This window comes from Chiloscyllium punctatum, chromosome 5, assembly GCF_047496795.1.
Source record: "Chiloscyllium punctatum isolate Juve2018m chromosome 5, sChiPun1.3, whole genome shotgun sequence".
Classification (NCBI taxonomy): domain Eukaryota; kingdom Metazoa; phylum Chordata; class Chondrichthyes; order Orectolobiformes; family Hemiscylliidae; genus Chiloscyllium; species Chiloscyllium punctatum.
Window position 1 is genome coordinate 42106157 of NC_092743.1, and position 24026 is coordinate 42130182.

The window sequence follows — 24026 nt, forward strand, 5'->3', positions numbered from 1 at the left end:
GTGAAGGACGCTCTCTGGGCGGTCCGAAACCTGTTGATCTTCCAGCTGAAGGAGTTGACCCCGACCGAGTGTTGCAGACTGGCACATTCCAAGGTCCAAGACTACGTGTTGAGGGACGCGCTGAAGCTTGGGGCAGCTGCCGCCAAGGCGCGGTGGGGAAAGACCACCGTGTAAGATCGGCCTGCCGAAAGAAGAACAGGGGGCCCATACAGACGTTTTTTTGGGCTCTGCTGATGCCTCAGCCAAATATATGTATATATACAAGATTGAAAAAATGCACAGGATTGTAAAGGACAAGAATAAAGTCGAATCTGTGTTTGTAAATATGGACATATGTATGGCATGATCCAATGTACAGACCATCAAATCATTTATGAATAAAGTATATTTTTGAAATAAAAAAAAAAGTTCCTCCAGAGGGCTCCCTGCTGCTCGTGGTTTGCAACTGCAGACGTCACAGCACACCAACAGGCAGAATTCTCTGAAGAAGAAGAAGAAGAAGAAGAAGGTGTATTTTGGAGAAAGAGAACACTTGGGGCTGTTACCAGACAAAAAAAGAGGGCTTCTCCTTCATCCTCGTGAGCTGCAGCCCTGCGGTCAGGTTCCGCAAAGTGCTGCTTTCAGATACACGCCAAGCAGGCCGAGATGCAAATAGCAACCGCCACTCGTCTGAAGCAGCACCCGCGAGCCCTGTCTGACCGGTAGGGCCTTTCCTAAGTGCTGACCTGCTCGGATGCGTTGCTGTTCAACTTGTGCAATTGTGGAAGTGGCACACCCCGTGCAGGCCAGATTTCATGAAGAGGAAACGAAGAGAAGTCCACAGGCAGTTTTCCGACAGGAATGGAAGACTCCTTCGTCCGGACGTTGACATAGTAAGTTGTCATCGAGCAGTTTAGAGCGCCGCTTCGCGGGAAAACTTTGCTTGAAAGGAGTCATAGAGTCATAGAGATGTACGTCACGGAAAGAGACCCTTCGGTCGGACCTTTCCGACCAGATATCCCATCCCAATCTAGTCGTACCTGCCGGCACGCGGGCCATATCCCTCCAAACCCTTCCTATTCATATAGCCACCCAGATGCCTTTTAAATATTGCAATTGCACTCGCCTCCGCCACTTCCTCTGGCAGCTCATTCCATACACGTACCACCCTCTGTGTGAAAAAGGTGCCCCTTAGTTCTCTTTCATATCTTTTCCCTCTCACCCTAAACCTCTGCCCTCTAGTGCTGGTCTCCCGCACCCCAGGGAAAAGACTTTCTCTCTTTATCCGATCTATACGCCTCATGATTTTATATCAACCATACAAATATCTCAGCAAGGGGCCCAGCAATCACTTCCTTAGCTTCCCCCAGACCTGATCAGGTCCTGGGCATTGATCCACTTGTACGCGCTTCAAGGCATCCAGCATTCCTCCTCTGCAATGTGGACAATTTTCAAGATGTCACCATCCATTTCCCTATATTCTATACTTCTCCCTACATTCTATCCTTTTCCACAGTAAACACTGATGCAAAATACTCGTTTAGTATCGGCCCAGCCTCTCCTGCGGCTCGACACAAAGGCCGCTGTGCTGATCCTCGAGGGGCCCTATTCTCTCCCTAGTCACCCTTTTGTTCTTATAATGTATTTGCAAAAACCCTTTGGATTTTCCTTAACTCTATCTGCCAAAGCTATCTCAGGTCCCCTTTTTACCCTCCTGATTTCCCTACTGTCTTTACACTCTTGTACGGATTCACTCGATCTATCCTGTCTATACCTGACAAGTGCTTCCTTCTTTTCCTTAAGCAAACCCTCATTTTCTTAGGCTCTTTGGTAAACGGAAGCACCTCCCTTCTTGCCTGCATGGAGTGCTGAGCAAAGGATCTTAGTGCGCTGTGACGTGGCTCTCCAGTAGCGGAGCCATCGAGACAAAGAAGTGAAAGGCTTTGCCGAATGTTGCCTGCCAAGCGCAAGACATACCGGGCTTTGCCGAGCTCCTGACGCCACGGCTCTGCGGTACCGCGAGTGGGCCGTGTCTCTGCACGGGCCAGAGCCCAGCATGTAACGGGCGACGTGCGTGATTGTGGATTGAAAGCCGATATCCTGGCCTCACTGGAGCTGCAGCTTTCTGACGAGGGTTGCTCTGTGGCTCGCGGCACCTTGAAAACCGGCCTATTTGGGCACGCGGTATGAGCCTCGGCTGTCGGCTGGCCTTCTTAGCGCAGTAGGCAGCGCGTCAGTCTCATAATCTGAAGGTCCTGAGTTCAATCCTCAGAGAAGGCAAGACTGTGGCCTTTGTCACCGGACGTGTTTTCTTTCTCTCCGCGGGCAATAATAATTGCTTTGGACGGCTTCACGCCTGATTTGAACTGACCACACCAGAGCAAACGCGTTGCTGGAAGGTTTAACATCTGGGCGACACGTGCTCAACTTTTTTTTCTGCACAGCATTTTGGGAACTCACCATCGTGCTATCTGTGCAGCAGCAAAGACTGGAGCCACACGCAGGGTTCACGCGAGGGTCACACTGCTTGCGTCTCAAGCGTGTCCCCAGGAAAAGCACTGTGGAGAATGTGGGCATCGATCCCACTACCTCTCGCATGCTAAGCGAGCGCTCTACCATTTGAGCTAATTCCCCTACAAGGTGCACTTGCTTAGCCCCCATGGTGCTTCGGAACGATGAGCTGAGAGCAGCAGGCGATTTCCTCTCGAGATTGCACGCTGTATTCAACCGAACAACGCGACGCGACTATCGACACATCCGAGCAGCAGCAGCAGCACGTGCGCGAAGTCTTCTGGAAAACACAGTGCCGCCGAAAGAATCGCCAGCGAGACGCTCTGAGATTCCAGAATCCAAACGAACCGATCGGCGCCAGCAGTCACAACAAGTGTGAGGTAGCACTCGAGAGCGCTGTCTGACTGATTGGAGACTTGCGACACGTTCAAGTGAGTGCTGACTGACTGCGTGGATGTTGTGTTCCTCCAGAGGGCTCCAGGGTCCGCTCGGTGGAGCAGGACGAGACGTGCTCACGTTTCTTCTTCCAGAAGGTGCACAAAGAGAGCTCCGTGCTCAGCAGCCTGAAGAAAGAAGATGGCTCGGTAACGTCATCTCAGGCTGACGTCATGAGGATCAGCAAATCCTTCTACGCCAGCCTGTATGACTCGAAGCCGACCGACAGCGCGGCCTCCCAGTCGTTCCTGTCCTCTATCACGGAGGTCCTAGATGACGGAACACGAGAGAGGCTGGACCAGCCGCTATCTCTGGATGAACTGACCAAGGCCCTCGAGTCCTTCGAAAAGAATAAAACTCCCGGAAGCGACGGCTTACCGGTCGAGGTTTATTCCGCTCTTTGGGACTTGATCGGCCAGGACCTGCTGGAGGTGTATGTCAGTATGCTCCGGGCAGGTACCATGAGTGAATCCATGAGGAAAGGCATCATCACCCTCGTCTACAAGCGGAAGGGGGAGAGGGAGGAAATTAGAAATTGGAGACCGATCTCACTGTTAAATGCAGACTACAAAATCCTGTCAAAGGTCATCGCCAACCGGGTCAGGTCTGCTCTGGGATCGGTGATCCACCCGGACCAAACCTGTGCTGTACCGGGCAGGAAGATCTCTGAGAGTCTCGCACTCCTCAGGGATACGATCGCCTACGTGCAGGACAGGGGGGTGGACACCTGCCTCATCAGCCTGGACCAGGAGAAAGCCTTTGACAGGATATCGCATACATATATGAGGGATGTCCTCTCCAAAATGGGCTTTGGGGAGGGAATCGGAAATTGGATCAGACTGCTCTACACCAACATTGTCAGTGCAGTCTCAATCAATGGGTGGGAATCAGATAGCTTCCCTGTAAGATCTGGAGTCAGGCAGGGATGCCCCCTCTCACCCGCCTTGTTTGTGTGTTGCATAGAGCCATTTGCCGAATCCATCAGGAAGGATGCGAGCCTGAGGGGGGTGACTATTCCTGGCAGCGGGGGCCTGCAGGTTAAGGCCTCCCTGTACGTGGATGACGTCGCTGTTTTCTGCTCGGATCCGCTGTCCGTGCACAGACTCGTGTGCATCTGCGACCAGTTCGAACGGGCCTCGGGGGCCAAGGTAGACCGAGGCAAGAGCGAGGCCATGCTCTTCGGGAACTGGGCCGACCAATCCTCTATCCCCTTCACCGTCAGGACTGACCACCTGAAGGTGCTGGGTATTTGGTTCGGGGGGGCTGGGGCATGCGCCAAGACCTGGGAGGAGCGGATCAGGAAGATGAGACAGAAACTAGGCAGATGGGGGCAACGGTCGCTCTCCATCGCGGGAAAAAACCTGGTCATCAGGTGTGAGGTACTCTCAGTATTGCTATATGTGGCACAGGTCTGGCCTATCCCCAGGACCTGTGCCGCCGCAGTCACCCGGGCCATCTTCCAATTCATTTGGAGATCAAAGATGGACCGGGTCCGAAGAGTCTCAATGTACAAAGACCGGTGCAATGGGGGAAAAAACACGCCCAATGCCACCCTCACCCTGATGGCCACCTTTGTGTGTGGCTGCATCAAGCTGTGCGTGGATCCCCGGTACGCAAACACCAAGTGTCACTACGTACTGAGGTTCTACCTGTCCCCGGTGTTGCGAAGGATGGGCCTGGCCTCGCTGCCGCGGAACGCTCCGAGTAGTTGGACCGTTCCGTATCACCTGTCCTTCGTGGAGATATTTATGAGGAAAAACACCTTTGACCACAAGTCCATCAGGAAGTGGTCAGCACGTAGCGTCCTTGAGACCCTTCGGGAAAAGGAGAGGGCGGATCCTGTCGAGCGGTTCCCTGAGCAGACTGTCAAAGCCATTTGGCAGAATGCCTCATCGCCAGAACTTTCCAACAAGCACCAAGACGTGGCTTGGCTGGTGGTGAGAAGGGCTCTGCCTGTGAGATCCTTTATGCACGCCCGGACTCTCTGCCGCACCGCACGCTGCCCTCGAAGTGGCTGCGGGGGGGACGAGACTGTCACACACCTCCTTCTGGAATGTGCCTATGCAGAGGAAGTCTGGAGAGGAATGCAGTGGTGCTTGTCGAGGTTCGTCCCGAGCAGCGCCGTGACGCGGGACTCCGTGCTCTACGGCCTGTTCCCCGGGACTCACACCGAGACGAACATTAACTGCGCCTGGAGGATCATCAACTCGGTGAAGGACGCTCTCTGGGCGGTCCGAAACCTGTTGATCTTCCAGCTGAAGGAGTTGACCCCGACCGAGTGTTGCAGACTGGCACATTCCAAGGTCCAAGACTACGTGTTGAGGGACGCGCTGAAGCTTGGGGCAGCTGCCGCCAAGGCGCGGTGGGGAAAGACCACCGTGTAAGATCGGCCTGCCGAAAGAAGAACAGGGGGCCCATACAGACGTTTTTTTGGGCTCTGCTGATGCCCCAGCCAAATATATGTATATATACAAGATTGAAAAAATGCACAGGATTGTAAAGGACAAGAATAAAGTCGAATCTGTGTTTGTAAATATGGACATATGTATGGCATGATCCAATGTACAGACCATCAAATCATTTATGAATAAAGTATATTTTTGAAATAAAAAAAAAAATACCTGTCCCCGGTGTTGCGAAGGATGGGCCTGGCCTCGCTGCCGCGGAACGCTCCGAGTAGTTGGACCGTTCCGTATCACCTGTCCTTCGTGGAGAAATTTATGAGGAAAAACACCTTTGACCACAAGTCCATCAGGAAGTGGTCAGCACGTAGCGTCCTTGAGACCCTTCGGGAAAAGGAGAGGGCGGATCCTGTCGAGCGGTTCCCTGAGCAGACTGTCAAAGCCATTTGGCAGAATGCCTCATCGCCAGAACTTTCCAACAAGCACCAAGACGTGGCTTGGCTGGTGGTGAGAAGGGCTCTGCCTGTGAGATCCTTTATGCACGCCCGGACTCTCTGCCGCACCGCACGCTGCCCTCGAAGTGGCTGCGGGGGGGACGAGACTGTCACACACCTCCTTCTGGAATGTGCCTATGCAGAGGAAGTCTGGAGAGGAATGCAGTGGTGCTTGTCGAGGTTCGTCCCGAGCAGCGCCGTGACGCGGGACTCCGTGCTCTACGGCCTGTTCCCCGGGACTCACACCGAGACGAACATTAACTGCGCCTGGAGGATCATCAACTCGGTGAAGGACGCTCTCTGGGCGGTCCGAAACCTGTTGATCTTCCAGCTGAAGGAGTTGACCCCGACCGAGTGTTGCAGACTGGCACATTCCAAGGTCCAAGACTACGTGTTGAGGGACGCGCTGAAGCTTGGGGCAGCTGCCGCCAAGGCGCGGTGGGGAAAGACCACTGTGTAAGATCGGCCTGCCGAAAGAAGAACAGGGGGCCCATACAGACGTTTTTTTGGGCTCTGCTGATGCCTCAGCCAAATATATGTATATATACAAGATTGAAAAAATGCACAGGATTGTAAAGGACAAGAATAAAGTCGAATCTGTGTTTGTAAATATGAACATATGTATGGCATGATCCAATGTACAGACCATCAAATCATTTATGAATAAAGTATATTTTTGAAATAAAAAAAAAAAAGTTCCTCCAGAGGGCTCCCTGCTGCTCGTGGTTTGCAACTGCAGACGTCACAGCACACCAACAGGCAGACTTCTCTGAAGAAGAAGAAGGTGTATTTTGGAGAAAGAGAACACTTGGGGCTGTTACCAGACGAAAAAAGAGGGCTTCTCCTTCATCCTCGTGAGCTGCAGCCCTGCGGTCAGGTTCCGCAAAGTGCTGCTTTCAGATACACGCCAAGCAGGCCGAGATGCAAAGAGCAACCGCCACTCGTCTGAAGCAGCACCCGCGAGCCCTGTCTGACCGGTAGGGCCTTTCCTAAGTGCTGACCTGCTCAGATGCGTTGCTGTTCAACTTGTGCAACTGTGGAAGTGGCACACCCCGTGCAGGCCAGATTTCATGAAGAGGAAACGAAGAGAAGTCCACAGGCAGTTTTCCGACAGGAATGGAAGACTCCTTCGTCCGGACGTTGACATAGTAAGTTGTCATCGAGCAGTTTAGAGCGCCGCTTCGCGGGAAAACTTTGCTTGAAAGGAGTCATAGAGTCATAGAGATGTACGTCACGGAAAGAGACCCTTCGGTCGGACCTTTCCGACCAGATATCCCATCCCAATCTAGTCGTACCTGCCGGCACGCGGGCCATATCCCTCCAAACCCTTCCTATTCATATAGCCACCCAGATGCCTTTTAAATATTGCAATTGCACTCGCCTCCGCCACTTCCTCTGGCAGCTCATTCCATACACGTACCACCCTCTGTGTGAAAAAGGTGCCCCTTAGTTCTCTTTCATATCTTTTCCCTCTCACCCTAAACCTCTGCCCTCTAGTGCTGGTCTCCCGCACCCCAGGGAAAAGACTTTCTCTCTTTATCCGATCTATACGCCTCATGATTTTATATCAACCATACAAATATCTCAGCAAGGGGCCCAGCAATCACTTCCTTAGCTTCCCCCAGACCTGATCAGGTCCTGGGCATTGATCCACTTGTACGCGCTTCAAGGCATCCAGCATTCCTCCTCTGCAATGTGGACAATTTTCAAGATGTCACCATCCATTTCCCTATATTCTATACTTCTCCCTACATTCTATCCTTTTCCACAGTAAACACTGATGCAAAATACTCGTTTAGTATCGGCCCAGCCTCTCCTGCGGCTCGACACAAAGGCCGCTGTGCTGATCCTCGAGGGGCCCTATTCTCTCCCTAGTCACCCTTTTGTCCTTATAATGTATTTGCAAAAACCCTTTGGATTTTCCTTAACTCTATCTGCCAAAGCTATCTCAGGTCCCCTTTTTACCCTCCTGATTTCCCTACTGTCTTTACACTCTTGTACGGATTCACTCGATCTATCCTGTCTATACCTGACAAGTGCTTCCTTCTTTTCCTTAAGCAAACCCTCATTTTCTTAGGCTCTTTGGTAAACGGAAGCACCTCCCTTCTTGCCTGCATGGAGTGCTGAGCAAAGGATCTTAGTGCGCTGTGACGTGGCTCTCCAGTAGCGGAGCCATCGAGACAAAGAAGTGAAAGGCTTTGCCGAATGTTGCCTGCCAAGCGCAAGACATACCAGGCTTTGCCGAGCTCCTGACGCCACGGCTCTGCGGTACCGCGAGTGGGCCGTGTCTCTGCACGGGCCAGAGCCCAGCATGTAACGGGCGACGTGCGTGATTGTGGATTGAAAGCCGATATCCTGGCCTCACTGGAGCTGCAGCTTTCTGACGAGGGTTGCTCTGTGGCTCGCGGCACCTTGAAAACCGGCCTATTTGGGCACGCGGTATGAGCCTCGGCTGTCGGCTGGCCTTCTTAGCGCAGTAGGCAGCGCGTCAGTCTCATAATCTGAAAGTCCTGAGTTCACTCCTCAGAGAAGGCAAGACTGTGGCCTTTGTCACCGGACGTGTTTTCTTTCTCTCCGCGGGCAATAATAATTGCTTTGGACGGCTTCACGCCTGATTTGAACTGACCACACCAGAGCAAACGCGTTGCTGGAAGGTTTAACATCTGGGCGACACGTGCTCAACTTTTTTTTCTGCACAGCATTTTGGGAACTCACCATCGTGCTATCTGTGCAGCAGCAAAGACTGGAGCCACACGCAGGGTTCACGCGAGGGTCACACTGCTTGCGTCTCAAGCGTGTCCCCAGGAAAAGCACTGTGGAGAATGTGGGCATCGATCCCACTACCTCTCGCATGCTAAGCGAGCGCTCTACCATTTGAGCTAATTCCCCTACAACGTGCACTTGCTTAGCCCCCATGGTGCTTTGGAACGATGAGCTGAGAGCAGCAGGCGATTTCCTCTCGAGATTGCACGCTGTATTCAACCGAACAACGCGACGCGACTATCGACACATCCGAGCAGCAGCAGCAGCACGTGCGCGAAGTCTTCTGGAAAACACAGTGCCGCCGAAAGAATCGCCAGCGAGACGCTCTGAGATTCCAGAATCCAAACGAACCGATCAGCGCCAGCAGTCACAACAAGTGTGAGGTAGCACTCGAGAGCGCTGTCTGACTGATTGGAGACTTGCGACACGTTCAAGTGAGTGCTGACTGACTGCGTGGATGTTGTGTTCCTCCAGAGGGCTCCCTGCTGCTCGTGGTTTGCAACTGCAGACGTCACAGCACACCAACAGGCAGACTTCTCTGAAGAAGAAGAAGGTGTATTTTGGAGAAAGAGAACACTTGGGGCTGTTACCAGACGAAAAAAGAGGGCTTCTCCTTCATCCTCGTGAGCTGCAGCCCTGCGGTCAGGTTCCGCAAAGTGCTGCTTTCAGATACACGCCAAGCAGGCCGAGATGCAAAGAGCAACCGCCACTCGTCTGAAGCAGCACCCGCGAGCCCTGTCTGACCGGTAGGGCCTTTCCTAAGTGCTGACCTGCTCAGATGCGTTGCTGTTCAACTTGTGCAACTGTGGAAGTGGCACACCCCGTGCAGGCCAGATTTCATGAAGAGGAAACGAAGAGAAGTCCACAGGCAGTTTTCCGACAGGAATGGAAGACTCCTTCGTCCGGACGTTGACATAGTAAGTTGTCATCGAGCAGTTTAGAGCGCCGCTTCGCGGGAAAACTTTGCTTGAAAGGAGTCATAGAGTCATAGAGATGTACGTCACGGAAAGAGACCCTTCGGTCGGACCTTTCCGACCAGATATCCCATCCCAATCTAGTCGTACCTGCCGGCACGCGGGCCATATCCCTCCAAACCCTTCCTATTCATATAGCCACCCAGATGCCTTTTAAATATTGCAATTGCACTCGCCTCCGCCACTTCCTCTGGCAGCTCATTCCATACACGTACCACCCTCTGTGTGAAAAAGGTGCCCCTTAGTTCTCTTTCATATCTTTTCCCTCTCACCCTAAACCTCTGCCCTCTAGTGCTGGTCTCCCGCACCCCAGGGAAAAGACTTTCTCTCTTTATCCGATCTATACGCCTCATGATTTTATATCAACCATACAAATATCTCAGCAAGGGGCCCAGCAATCACTTCCTTAGCTTCCCCCAGACCTGATCAGGTCCTGGGCATTGATCCACTTGTACGCGCTTCAAGGCATCCAGCATTCCTCCTCTGCAATGTGGACAATTTTCAAGATGTCACCATCCATTTCCCTATATTCTATACTTCTCCCTACATTCTATCCTTTTCCACAGTAAACACTGATGCAAAATACTCGTTTAGTATCGGCCCAGCCTCTCCTGCGGCTCGACACAAAGGCCGCTGTGCTGATCCTCGAGGGGCCCGATTCTCTCCCTAGTCACCCTTTTGTTCTTATAATGTATTTGCAAAAACCCTTTGGATTTTCCTTAACTCTATCTGCCAAAGCTATCTCAGGTCCCCTTTTTACCCTCCTGATTTCCCTACTGTCTTTACACTCTTGTACGGATTCACTCGATCTATCCTGTCTATACCTGACAAGTGCTTCCTTCTTTTCCTTAAGCAAACCCTCATTTTCTTAGGCTCTTTGGTAAACGGAAGCACCTCCCTTCTTGCCTGCATGGAGTGCTGAGCAAAGGATCTTAGTGCGCTGTGACGTGGCTCTCCAGTAGCGGAGCCATCGAGACAAAGAAGTGAAAGGCTTTGCCGAATGTTGCCTGCCAAGCGCAAGACATACCGGGCTTTGCCGAGCTCCTGACGCCACGGCTCTGCGGTACCGCGAGTGGGCCGTGTCTCTGCACGGGCCAGAGCCCAGCATGTAACGGGCGACGTGCGTGATTGTGGATTGAAAGCCGATATCCTGGCCTCACTGGAGCTGCAGCTTTCTGACGAGGGTTGCTCTGTGGCTCGCGGCACCTTGAAAACCGGCCTATTTGGGCACGCGGTATGAGCCTCGGCTGTCGGCTGGCCTTCTTAGCGCAGTAGGCAGCGCGTCAGTCTCATAATCTGAAGGTCCTGAGTTCAATCCTCAGAGAAGGCAAGACTGTGGCCTTTGTCACCGGACGTGTTTTCTTTCTCTCCGCGGGCAATAATAATTGCTTTGGACGGCTTCACGCCTGATTTGAACTGACCACACCAGAGCAAACGCGTTGCTGGAAGGTTTAACATCTGGGCGACACGTGCTCAACTTTTTTTTCTGCACAGCATTTTGGGAACTCACCATCGTGCTATCTGTGCAGCAGCAAAGACTGGAGCCACACGCAGGGTTCACGCGAGGGTCACACTGCTTGCGTCTCAAGCGTGTCCCCAGGAAAAGCACTGTGGAGAATGTGGGCATCGATCCCACTACCTCTCGCATGCTAAGCGAGCGCTCTACCATTTGAGCTAATTCCCCTACAACGTGCACTTGCTTAGCCCCCATGGTGCTTCGGAACGATGAGCTGAGAGCAGCAGGCGATTTCCTCTCGAGATTGCACGCTGTATTCAACCGAACAACGCGACGCGACTATCGACACATCCGAGCAGCAGCAGCAGCACGTGCGCGAAGTCTTCTGGAAAACACAGTGCCGCCGAAAGAATCGCCAGCGAGACGCTCTGAGATTCCAGAATCCAAACGAACCGATCGGCGCCAGCAGTCACAACAAGTGTGAGGTAGCACTCGAGAGCGCTGTCTGACTGATTGGAGACTTGCGACACGTTCAAGTGAGTGCTGACTGACTGCGTGGATGTTGTGTTCCTCCAGAGGGCTCCCTGCTGCTCGTGGTTTGCAACTGCAGACGTCACAGCACACCAACAGGCAGACTTCTCTGAAGAAGAAGAAGGTGTATTTTGGAGAAAGAGAACACTTGGGGCTGTTACCAGACGAAAAAAGAGGGCTTCTCCTTCATCCTCGTGAGCTGCAGCCCTGCGGTCAGGTTCCGCAAAGTGCTGCTTTCAGATACACGCCAAGCAGGCCGAGATGCAAAGAGCAACCGCCACTCGTCTGAAGCAGCACCCGCGAGCCCTGTCTGACCGGTAGGGCCTTTCCTAAGTGCTGACCTGCTCAGATGCGTTGCTGTTCAACTTGTGCAACTGTGGAAGTGGCACACCCCGTGCAGGCCAGATTTCATGAAGAGGAAACGAAGAGAAGTCCACAGGCAGTTTTCCGACAGGAATGGAAGACTCCTTCGTCCGGACGTTGACATAGTAAGTTGTCATCGAGCAGTTTAGAGCGCCGCTTCGCGGGAAAACTTTGCTTGAAAGGAGTCATAGAGTCATAGAGATGTACGTCACGGAAAGAGACCCTTCGGTCGGACCTTTCCGACCAGATATCCCATCCCAATCTAGTCGTACCTGCCGGCACGCGGGCCATATCCCTCCAAACCCTTCCTATTCATATAGCCACCCAGATGCCTTTTAAATATTGCAATTGCACTCGCCTCCGCCACTTCCTCTGGCAGCTCATTCCATACACGTACCACCCTCTGTGTGAAAAAGGTGCCCCTTAGTTCTCTTTCATATCTTTTCCCTCTCACCCTAAACCTCTGCCCTCTAGTGCTGGTCTCCCGCACCCCAGGGAAAAGACTTTCTCTCTTTATCCGATCTATACGCCTCATGATTTTATATCAACCATACAAATATCTCAGCAAGGGGCCCAGCAATCACTTCCTTAGCTTCCCCCAGACCTGATCAGGTCCTGGGCATTGATCCACTTGTACGCGCTTCAAGGCATCCAGCATTCCTCCTCTGCAATGTGGACAATTTTCAAGATGTCACCATCCATTTCCCTATATTCTATACTTCTCCCTACATTCTATCCTTTTCCACAGTAAACACTGATGCAAAATACTCGTTTAGTATCGGCCCAGCCTCTCCTGCGGCTCGACACAAAGGCCGCTGTGCTGATCCTCGAGGGGCCCTATTCTCTCCCTAGTCACCCTTTTGTCCTTATAATGTATTTGCAAAAACCCTTTGGATTTTCCTTAACTCTATCTGCCAAAGCTATCTCAGGTCCCCTTTTTACCCTCCTGATTTCCCTACTGTCTTTACACTCTTGTACGGATTCACTCGATCTATCCTGTCTATACCTGACAAGTGCTTCCTTCTTTTCCTTAAGCAAACCCTCATTTTCTTAGGCTCTTTGGTAAACGGAAGCACCTCCCTTCTTGCCTGCATGGAGTGCTGAGCAAAGGATCTTAGTGCGCTGTGACGTGGCTCTCCAGTAGCGGAGCCATCGAGACAAAGAAGTGAAAGGCTTTGCCGAATGTTGCCTGCCAAGCGCAAGACATACCGGGCTTTGCCGCGCTCCTGACGCCACGGCTCTGCGGCACCGCGAGTGGGCCGTGTCTCTGCACGGGCCAGAGCCCAGCATGTAACGGGCGAGGTGCGTGATTGTGGATTGAAAGCCGATATCCTGGCCTCACTCGAGCTGCAGCTTTCTGACGAGGGTTGCTCTGTGGCTCGCAGCACCTTGAAAACCGGCCTATTTGGGCACGCGGTATGAGCCTCGGCTGTCGGCTGGCCTTCTTAGCGCAGTAGGCAGCGCGTCAGTCTCATAATCTGAAGGTCCTGAGTTTAATCCTCAGAGAAGGCAAGACTGTGGCCTTTGTCACCTTACGCGTTTTCTTTCTCTCCGCGGGCAATAATATTTGCTTTGGACGGCTTCACGCCTGCTTTGAACTGACCACACCAGAGCAAACGCGTCGCTGGAAGGTTTAACATCTGGGCGACACGTGCTCAACTTGTTTTTCTGCACAGCATTTTGTAAACTCACCATCGTGCTATCTGTGCAGCAGCAAAGACTGGAGCCACACGCAGGGTTCACGCGAGGGTCACACTGCTTGCGTCTCCCCAGGAAAAGCACTGTGGAGAATGTGGGCATCGATCCCACTACCTCTCGCATGCAAAGCGAGCGCTCTACCATTTGAGCTAATTCCCCTACGCTGTGCACTTGCTTAGCCCCCATGGTGCTTCGGAAGGATGAGCTGAGAGCAGCAGGCGATTTCCTCTCGAGATTGCACGCTGTATTCAACCGAACAACGCGAAGCGACTATCGACACATCCGAGCAGCAGCAGCAGCAGCACGTGCGCGAAGTCTTCTGGAAAACACGGTGCCGCCGAAAGAATCGCCAGCGAGACGCTCTTAGATTCCAGAATCCAAACGAACCGATCGGCGCCAGCAGTCACAACAAGTGTGAGGTAGCACTCGAGAGCGCTGTCTGACTGATTGGAGACTTGCGACACGTTCAAGTGAGTGCTGACTGACTGCGTGGATGTTGTGTTCCTCCAGAGGGCTCCAGAGGACACCTGGTCACGGGCAGACGGGTCTATCCGCTCAAGGATAGATTACCTGTTTGTGTCCCGAACGCTCTCGGTCAGATCCACCGACGTCAAGCCGGTGTTCTTCTCTGACCACTGCCTCCTGCTGGCCGACTGTCACCTACAGGACGAACAGCGGGCGGGCAAGGGAACGTGGAAACTGAACACTAAGCTGTTGACCCCGGGAAACATCGAAGAGCTCAAGAGGGATTACGCAGGTTGGAGAACCGTGAAGCCCCTCTTTGAGTCTCCAGCGGACTGGTGGGAAACGGTAAAAGGGAACATCAAGAGGTTCTTTATCCTCAAAGGTGTCCAGGAGGCGAGAGAGAGGCGGGGAAAACTGTCCCAGCTCCAGGAAAGTATGCAGAACCTGCTCCTGCTGCAGACGATGGGGGTGGATGTCACGGAGGACCTCAAGGAGGTGAAGGGCCAGCAAGCCTCGCTCTTCGCCTCGGAGGCCTCCAGGATAATCTTCCGGTCCAGGGTCCGCTCGGTGGAGCAGGACGAGACGTGCTCACGTTTCTTCTTCCAGAAGGTGCACAAAGAGAGCTCCGTGCTCAGCAGCCTGAAGAAAGAAGATGGCTCGGTAACGTCATCTCAGGCTGACGTCATGAGGATCAGCAAATCCTTCTACGCCAGCCTGTATGACTCGAAGCCGACCGACAGCGCGGCCTCCCAGTCGTTCCTGTCCTCTATCACGGAGGTCCTAGATGACGGAACACGAGAGAGGCTGGACCAGCCGCTATCTCTGGATGAACTGACCAAGGCCCTCGAGTCCTTCGAAAAGAATAAAACTCCCGGAAGCGACGGCTTACCGGTCGAGGTTTATTCCGCTCTTTGGGACTTGATCGGCCAGGACCTGCTGGAGGTGTATGTCAGTATGCTCCGGGCAGGTACCATGAGTGAATCCATGAGGAAAGGCATCATCACCCTCGTCTACAAGCGGAAGGGGGAGAGGGAGGAAATTAGAAATTGGAGACCGATCTCACTGTTAAATGCAGACTACAAAATCCTGTCAAAGGTCATCGCCAACCGGGTCAGGTCTGCTCTGGGATCGGTGATCCACCCGGACCAAACCTGTGCTGTACCGGGCAGGAAGATCTCTGAGAGTCTCGCACTCCTCAGGGATACGATCGCCTACGTGCAGGACAGGGGGGTGGACACCTGCCTCATCAGCCTGGACCAGGAGAAAGCCTTTGACAGGATATCGCATACATATATGAGGGATGTCCTCTCCAAAATGGGCTTTGGGGAGGGAATCGGAAATTGGATCAGACTGCTCTACACCAACATTGTCAGTGCAGTCTCAATCAATGGGTGGGAATCAGATAGCTTCCCTGTAAGATCTGGAGTCAGGCAGGGATGCCCCCTCTCACCCGCCTTGTTTGTGTGTTGCATAGAGCCATTTGCCGAATCCATCAGGAAGGATGCGAGCCTGAGAGGGGTGACTATTCCTGGCAGCGGGGGCCTGCAGGTTAAGGCCTCCCTGTACATGGATGACGTCGCTGTTTTCTGCTCGGATCCGCTGTCCGTGCACAGACTCGTGTGCATCTGCGACCAGTTCGAACGGGCCTCGGGGGCCAAGGTAAACCGAGGCAAGAGCGAGGCCATGCTCTTCGGGAACTGGGCCGACCAATCCTCTATCCCCTTCACCGTCAGGACTGACCACCTGAAGGTGCTGGGTATTTGGTTCGGGGGGGCTGGGGCGTGCGCCAAGACCTGGGAGGAGCGGATCAGGAAGATGAGACAGAAACTAGGCAGATGGGGGCAACGGTCGCTCTCCATCGCGGGAAAAAACCTGGTCATCAGGTGTGAGGTACTCTCAGTATTGCTATATGTGGCACAGGTCTGGCCTATCCCCAGGACCTGTGCCGCCGCAGTCACCCGGGCCATCTTCCAATTCATTTGGAGATCAAAGATGGACCGGGTCCGAAGAGACTCTATGTACAAAGACCGATGCAATGGGGGAAAAAACACGCCCAATGCCACCCTCACCCTGATGGCCACCTTTGTGTGTGGCTGCATCAAGCTGTGCGTGGATCCCCGGTACGCAAACACCAAGTGTCACTACGTACTGAGGTTCTACCTGTCCCCGGTGTTGCGAAGGATGGGCCTGGCCTCGCTGCCGCGGAACGCTCCGAGTAGTTGGACCGTTCCGTATCACCTGTCCTTCGTGGAGAAATTTATGAGGAAAAACACCTTTGACCACAAGTCCATCAGGAAGTGGTCAGCACGTAGCGTCCTTGAGACCCTTCGGGAAAAGGAGAGGGCGGATCCTGTCGAGCGGTTCCCTGAGCAGACTGTCAAAGCCATTTGGCAGAATGCCTCATCGCCAGAACTTTCCAACAAGCACCAAGACGTGGCTTGGCTGGTGGTGAGAAGGGCTCTGCCTGTGAGATCCTTTATGCACGCCCGGACTCTCTGCCGCACCGCACGCTGCCCTCGAAGTGGCTGCGGGGGGGACGAGACTGTCACACACCTCCTTCTGGAATGTGCCTATGCAGAGGAAGTCTGGAGAGGAATGCAGTGGTGCTTGTCGAGGTTCGTCCCGAGCAGCGCCGTGACGCGGGACTCCGTGCTCTACGGCCTGTTCCCCGGGACTCACACCGAGACGAACATTAACTGCGCCTGGAGGATCATCAACTCGGTGAAGGACGCTCTCTGGGCGGTCCGAAACCTGTTGATCTTCCAGCTGAAGGAGTTGACCCCGACCGAGTGTTGCAGACTGGCACATTCCATGGTCCAAGACTACGTGTTGAGGGACGCGCTGAAGCTTGGGGCAGCTGCCGCCAAGGCGCGGTGGGGAAAGACCTCCGTGTAAGATCGGCCTGCCGAAAGAAGAACAGGGGGCCCATACAGACGTTTTTTTGGGCTCTGCTGATGCCTCAGCCAAATATATGTATATATACAAGATTGAAAAAATGCACAGGATTGTAAAGGACAAGAATAAAGTCGAATCTGTGTTTGTAAATATGGACATATGTATGGCATGATCCAATGTACAGACCATCAAATCATTTATGAATAAAGTATATTTTTGAAATAAAAAAAAAAGTTCCTCCAGAGGGCTCCCTGCTGCTCGTGGTTTGCAACTGCAGACGTCACAGCACACCAACAGGCAGACTTCTCTGAAGAAGAAGAAGGTGTATTTTGGAGAAAGAGAACACTTGGGGCTGTTACCAGACGAAAAAAGAGGGCTTCTCCTTCATCCTCGTGAGCTGCAGCCCTGCGGTCAGGTTCCGCAAAGTGCTGCTTTCAGATACACGCCAAGCAGGCCGAGATGCAAAGAGCAACCGCCACTCGTCTGAAGCAGCACCCGCGAGCCCTGTCTGACCGGTAGGGCCTTTCCTAAGTGCTGACCTGCTCAGATGCGTTGCTGTTCAACTTGTGCAACTGTGGAAGTGGCACACCCCGTGCAGGCCAGATTTCATGAAGAGGAAACGAAGAGAAGTCCACAGGCAGTTTTCCGACAGGAATGGAAGACTCCTTCGTCCGGACGTTGACATAGTAAGTTGTCATCGAGCAGTTTAGAGCGCCGCTTCGCGGGAAAACTTTGCTTGAAAGGAGTCATAGAGTCATAGAGATGTACGTCACGGAAAGAGACCCTTCGGTCGGACCTTTCCGACCAGATATCCCATCCCAATCTAGTCGTACCTGCCGGCACGCGGGCCATATCCCTCCAAACCCTTCCTATTCATATAGCCACCCAGATGCCTTTTAAATATTGCAATTGCACTCGCCTCCGCCACTTCCTCTGGCAGCTCATTCCATACACGTACCACCCTCTGTGTGAAAAAGGTGCCCCTTAGTTCTCTTTCATATCTTTTCCCTCTCACCCTAAACCTCTGCCCTCTAGTGCTGGTCTCCCGCACCCCAGGGAAAAGACTTTCTCTCTTTATCCGATCTATACGCCTCATGATTTTATATCAACCATACAAATATCTCAGCAAGGGGCCCAGCAATCACTTCCTTAGCTTCCCCCAGACCTGATCAGGTCCTGGGCATTGATCCACTTGTACGCGCTTCAAGGCATCCAGCATTCCTCCTCTGCAATGTGGACAATTTTCAAGATGTCACCATCCATTTCCCTATATTCTATACTTCTCCCTACATTCTATCCTTTTCCACAGTAAACACTGATGCAAAATACTCGTTTAGTATCGGCCCAGCCTCTCCTGCGGCTCGACACAAAGGCCGCTGTGCTGATCCTCGAGGGGCCCTATTCTCTCCCTAGTCACCCTTTTGTCCTTATAATGTATTTGCAAAAACCCTTTGGATTTTCCTTAACTCTATCTGCCAAAGCTATCTCAGGTCCCCTTTTTACCCTCCTGATTTCCCTACTGTCTTTACACTCTTGTACGGATTCACTCGATCTATCCTGTCTATACCTGACAAGTGCTTCCTTCTTTTCCTTAAGCAAACCCTCATTTTCTTAGGCTCTTTGGTAAACGGAAGCACCTCCCTTCTTGCCTGCATGGAGTGCTGAGCAAAGGATCTTAGTGCGCTGTGACGTGGCTCTCCAGTAGCGGAGCCATCGAGACAAAGAAGTGAAAGGCTTTGCCGAATGTTGCCTGCCAAGCGCAAGACATACCGGGCTTTGCCGCGCTCCTGACGCCACGGCTCTGCGGCACCGCGAGTGGGCCGTGTCTCTGCACGGGCCAGAGCCCAGCATGTAACGGGCGAGGTGCGTGATTGTGGATTGAAAGCCGATATCCTGGCCTCACTCGAGCTGCAGCTTTCTGACGAGGGTTGCTCTGTGGCTCGCAGCACCTTGAAAACCGGCCTATTTGGGCACGCGGTATGAGCCTCGGCTGTCGGCTGGCCTTCTTAGCGCAGTAGGCAGCGCGTCAGTCTCATAATCTGAAGGTCCTGAGTTTAATCCTCAGAGAAGGCAAGACTGTGGCCTTTGTCACCTTACGCGTTTTCTTTCTCTCCGCGGGCAATAATATTTGCTTTGGACGGCTTCACGCCTGCTTTGAACTGACCACACCAGAGCAAACGCGTCGCTGGAAGGTTTAACATCTGGGCGACACGTGCTCAACTTGTTTTTCTGCACAGCATTTTGTAAACTCACCATCGTGCTATCTGTGCAGCAGCAAAGACTGGAGCCACACGCAGGGTTCACGCGAGGGTCACACTGCTTGCGTCTCCCCAGGAAAAGCACTGTGGAGAATGTGGGCATCGATCCCACTACCTCTCGCATGCAAAGCGAGCGCTCTACCATTTGAGCTAATTCCCCTACGCTGTGCACTTGCTTAGCCCCCATGGTGCTTCGGAAGGATGAGCTGAGAGCAGCAGGCGATTTCCTCTCGAGATTGCACGCTGTATTCAACCGAACAACGCGAAGCGACTATCGACACATCCGAGCAGCAGCAGCAGCAGCACGTGCGCGAAGTCTTCTGGAAAACACGGTGCCGCCGAAAGAATCGCCAGCGAGACGCTCTTAGATTCCAGAATCCAAACGAACCGATCGGCGCCAGCAGTCACAACAAGTGTGAGGTAGCACTCGAGAGCGCTGTCTGACTGATTGGAGACTTGCGACACGTTCAAGTGAGTGCTGACTGACTGCGTGGATGTTGTGTTCCTCCAGAGGGCTCCAGAGGACACCTGGTCACGGGCAGACGGGTCTATCCGCTCAAGGATAGATTACCTGTTTGTGTCCCGAACGCTCTCGGTCAGATCCACCGACGTCAAGCCGGTGTTCTTCTCTGACCACTGCCTCCTGCTGGCCGACTGTCACCTACAGGACGAACAGCGGGCGGGCAAGGGAACGTGGAAACTGAACACTAAGCTGTTGACCCCGGGAAACATCGAAGAGCTCAAGAGGGATTACGCAGGTTGGAGAACCGTGAAGCCCCTCTTTGAGTCTCCAGCGGACTGGTGGGAAACGGTAAAAGGGAACATCAAGAGGTTCTTTATCCTCAAAGGTGTCCAGGAGGCGAGAGAGAGGCGGGGAAAACTGTCCCAGCTCCAGGAAAGTATGCAGAACCTGCTCCTGCTGCAGACGATGGGGGTGGATGTCACGGAGGACCTCAAGGAGGTGAAGGGCCAGCAAGCCTCGCTCTTTGCCTCGGAGGCCTCCAGGATAATCTTCCGGTCCAGGGTCCGCTCGGTGGAGCAGGACGAGACGTGCTCACGTTTCTTCTTCCAGAAGGTGCACAAAGAGAGCTCCGTGCTCAGCAGCCTGAAGAAAGAAGATGGCTCGGTAACGTCATCTCAGGCTGACGTCATGAGGATCAGCAAATCCTTCTACGCCAGCCTGTATGACTCGAAGCCGACCGACAGCGCGGCCTCCCAGTCGTTCCTGTCCTCTATCACGGAGGTCCTAGATGACGGAACACGAGAGAGGCTGGACCAGCCGCTATCTCTGGATGAACTGACCAAGGCCCTCGAGTCCTTCGAAAAGAATAAAACTCCCGGAAGCGACGGCTTACCGGTCGAGGTTTATTCCGCTCTTTGGGACTTGATCGGCCAGGACCTGCTGGAGGTGTATGTCAGTATGCTCCGGGCAGGTACCATGAGTGAATCCATGAGGAAAGGCATCATCACCCTCGTCTACAAGCGGAAGGGGGAGAGGGAGGAAATTAGAAATTGGAGACCGATCTCACTGTTAAATGCAGACTACAAAATCCTGTCAAAGGTCATCGCCAACCGGGTCAGGTCTGCTCTGGGATCGGTGATCCACCCGGACCAAACCTGTGCTGTACCGGGCAGGAAGATCTCTGAGAGTCTCGCACTCCTCAGGGATACGATCGCCTACGTGCAGGACAGGGGGGTGGACACCTGCCTCATCAGCCTGGACCAGGAGAAAGCCTTTGACAGGATATCGCATACATATATGAGGGATGTCCTCTCCAAAATGGGCTTTGGGGAGGGAATCGGAAATTGGATCAGACTGCTCTACACCAACATTGTCAGTGCAGTCTCAATCAATGGGTGGGAATCAGATAGCTTCCCTGTAAGATCTGGAGTCAGGCAGGGATGCCCCCTCTCACCCGCCTTGTTTGTGTGTTGCATAGAGCCATTTGCCGAATCCATCAGGAAGGATGCGAGCCTGAGAGGGGTGACTATTCCTGGCAGCGGGGGCCTGCAGGTTAAGGCCTCCCTGTACATGGATGACGTCGCTGTTTTCTGCTCGGATCCGCTGTCCGTGCACAGACTCGTGTGCATCTGCGACCAGTTCGAACGGGCCTCGGGGGCCAAGGTAAACCGAGGCAAGAGCGAGGCCATGCTCTTCGGGAACTGGGCCGACCAATCCTCTATCCCCTTCACCGTCAGGACTGACCACCTGAAGGTGCTGGGTATTTGGTTCGGGGGGGCTGGGGCGTGCGCCAAGACCTGGGAGGAGCGGATCAGGAAGATGAGACAGAAACTAGGCAGATGGGGGCAACGGTCGCTCTCCATCGCGGGAAAAAACCTGGTCATCAGGTGTGAGGTACTCTCAGTATTGCTATATGTGGCACAGGTCTGGCCTATCCCCAGGACCTGTGCCGCCGCAGTCACCCGGGCCATCTTCCAATTCATTTGGAGATCAAAGATGGACCGGGTCCGAAGAGACTCTATGTACAAAGACCGATGCAATGGGGGAAAAAACACGCCCAATGCCACCCTCACCCTGATGGCCACCTTTGTGTGTGGCTGCATCAAGCTGTGCGTGGATCCCCGGTACGCAAACACCAAGTGTCACTACGTACTGAGGTTCTACCTGTCCCCGGTGTTGCGAAGGATGGGCCTGGCCTCGCTGCCGCGGAACGCTCCGAGTAGTTGGACCGTTCCGTATCACCTGTCCTTCGTGGAGAAATTTATGAGGAAAAACACCTTTGACCACAAGTCCATCAGGAAGTGGTCAGCACGTAGCGTCCTTGAGACCCTTCGGGAAAAGGAGAGGGCGGATCCTGTCGAGCGGTTCCCTGAGCAGACTGTCAAAGCCATTTGGCAGAATGCCTCATCGCCAGAACTTTCCAACAAGCACCAAGACGTGGCTTGGCTGGTGGTGAGAAGGGCTCTGCCTGTGAGATCCTTTATGCACGCCCGGACTCTCTGCCGCACCGCACGCTGCCCTCGAAGTGGCTGCGGGGGGGACGAGACTGTCACACACCTCCTTCTGGAATGTGCCTATGCAGAGGAAGTCTGGAGAGGAATGCAGTGGTGCTTGTCGAGGTTCGTCCCGAGCAGCGCCGTGACGCGGGACTCCGTGCTCTACGGCCTGTTCCCCGGGACTCACACCGAGACGAACATTAACTGCGCCTGGAGGATCATCAACTCGGTGAAGGACGCTCTCTGGGCGGTCCGAAACCTGTTGATCTTCCAGCTGAAGGAGTTGACCCCGACCGAGTGTTGCAGACTGGCACATTCCATGGTCCAAGACTACGTGTTGAGGGACGCGCTGAAGCTTGGGGCAGCTGCCGCCAAGGCGCGGTGGGGAAAGACCTCCGTGTAAGATCGGCCTGCCGAAAGAAGAACAGGGGGCCCATACAGACGTTTTTTTGGGCTCTGCTGATGCCTCAGCCAAATATATGTATATATACAAGATTGAAAAAATGCACAGGATTGTAAAGGACAAGAATAAAGTCGAATCTGTGTTTGTAAATATGGACATATGTATGGCATGATCCAATGTACAGACCATCAAATCATTTATGAATAAAGTATATTTTTGAAATAAAAAAAAAAGTTCCTCCAGAGGGCTCCCTGCTGCTCGTGGTTTGCAACTGCAGACGTCACAGCACACCAACAGGCAGACTTCTCTGAAGAAGAAGAAGGTGTATTTTGGAGAAAGAGAACACTTGGGGCTGTTACCAGACGCAAAAAGAGGGCTTCTCCTTCATCCTCGTGAGCTGCAGCCCTGCGGTCAGGTTCCGCAAAGTGCTGCTTTCAGATACACGCCAAGCAGGCCGAGATGCAAAGAGCAACCGCCACTCGTCTGAAGCAGCACCCGCGAGCCCTGTCTGACCGGTAGGGCCTTTCCTAAGTGCTGACCTGCTCGGATGCGTTGCTGTTCAACTTGTGCAACTGTGGAAGTGGCACACCCCGTGCAGGCCAGATTTCATGAAGAGGAAACGAAGAGAAGTCCACAGGCAGTTTTCCGACAGGAATGGAAGACTCCTTCGTCCGGACGTTGACATAGTAAGTTGTCATCGAGCAGTTTAGAGCGCCGCTTCGCGGGAAAACTTTGCTTGAAAGGAGTCATAGAGTCATAGAGATGTACGTCACGGAAAGAGACCCGTCGGTCGGACCTTTCCGACCAGATATCCCATCCCAATCTAGTCGTACCTGCCGGCACCCGGGCCATATCCCTCCAAACCCTTCCTATTCATATAGCCACCCAGATGCCTTTTAAATATTGCAATTGCACTCGCCTCCGCCACTTCCTCTGGCAGCTCATTCCATACACGTACCACCCTCTGTGTGAAAAAGGTGCCCCTTAGTTCTCTTTCATATCTTTTCCCTCTCACCCTAAACCTCTGCCCTCTAGTGCTGGTCTCCCGCACCCCAGGGAAAAGACTTTCTCTCTTTATCCGATCTATACGCCTCATGATTTTATATCAACCATACAAATATCTCAGCAAGGGGCCCAGCAATCACTTCCTTAGCTTCCCCCAGACCTGATCAGGTCCTGGGCATTGATCCACTTGTACGCGCTTCAAGGCATCCAGCATTCCTCCTCTGCAATGTGGACAATTTTCAAGATGTCACCATCCATTTCCCTATATTCTATACTTCTCCCTACATTCTATCCTTTTCCACAGTAAACACTGATGCAAAATACTCGTTTAGTATCGGCCCAGCCTCTCCTGCGGCTCGACACAAAGGCCGCTGTGCTGATCCTCGAGGGGCCCTCTTCTCTCCCTAGTCACCCTTTTGTCCTTATAATGTATTTG

General features: G+C 53.2%; 10 non-coding genes across 10 annotated transcripts; 5 read left to right on the forward strand and 5 right to left on the reverse strand.

Moving 5' to 3' along the window:
• Positions 1-2186: 2186 nt before the first annotated feature.
• Positions 2187-2259, forward strand: trnam-cau (transfer RNA methionine (anticodon CAU)). The gene has a single exon. It is a non-coding gene; the product is annotated as a tRNA-Met (tRNA).
• Positions 2260-2540: 281 nt separating this feature from the next.
• On the reverse strand, positions 2541-2613 carry trnaa-agc (transfer RNA alanine (anticodon AGC)). Its single transcript has one exon. It is a non-coding gene; the product is annotated as a tRNA-Ala (tRNA).
• Positions 2614-8283: 5670 nt separating this feature from the next.
• trnam-cau (transfer RNA methionine (anticodon CAU)) lies at positions 8284-8356 on the forward strand. The gene has a single exon. It is a non-coding gene; the product is annotated as a tRNA-Met (tRNA).
• A 281-nt stretch (positions 8357-8637) lies between these two features.
• Positions 8638-8710, reverse strand: trnaa-agc (transfer RNA alanine (anticodon AGC)). The gene has a single exon. It is a non-coding gene; the product is annotated as a tRNA-Ala (tRNA).
• Positions 8711-10815: 2105 nt separating this feature from the next.
• On the forward strand, positions 10816-10888 carry trnam-cau (transfer RNA methionine (anticodon CAU)). The gene has a single exon. It is a non-coding gene; the product is annotated as a tRNA-Met (tRNA).
• Positions 10889-11169: 281 nt separating this feature from the next.
• On the reverse strand, positions 11170-11242 carry trnaa-agc (transfer RNA alanine (anticodon AGC)). Its single transcript has one exon. It is a non-coding gene; the product is annotated as a tRNA-Ala (tRNA).
• Positions 11243-13347: 2105 nt separating this feature from the next.
• Positions 13348-13420, forward strand: trnam-cau (transfer RNA methionine (anticodon CAU)). Its single transcript has one exon. It is a non-coding gene; the product is annotated as a tRNA-Met (tRNA).
• Positions 13421-13692: 272 nt separating this feature from the next.
• On the reverse strand, positions 13693-13765 carry trnaa-ugc (transfer RNA alanine (anticodon UGC)). Its single transcript has one exon. It is a non-coding gene; the product is annotated as a tRNA-Ala (tRNA).
• A 5201-nt stretch (positions 13766-18966) lies between these two features.
• On the forward strand, positions 18967-19039 carry trnam-cau (transfer RNA methionine (anticodon CAU)). The gene has a single exon. It is a non-coding gene; the product is annotated as a tRNA-Met (tRNA).
• A 272-nt stretch (positions 19040-19311) lies between these two features.
• Positions 19312-19384, reverse strand: trnaa-ugc (transfer RNA alanine (anticodon UGC)). Its single transcript has one exon. It is a non-coding gene; the product is annotated as a tRNA-Ala (tRNA).
• Positions 19385-24026: the final 4642 nt, after the last annotated feature.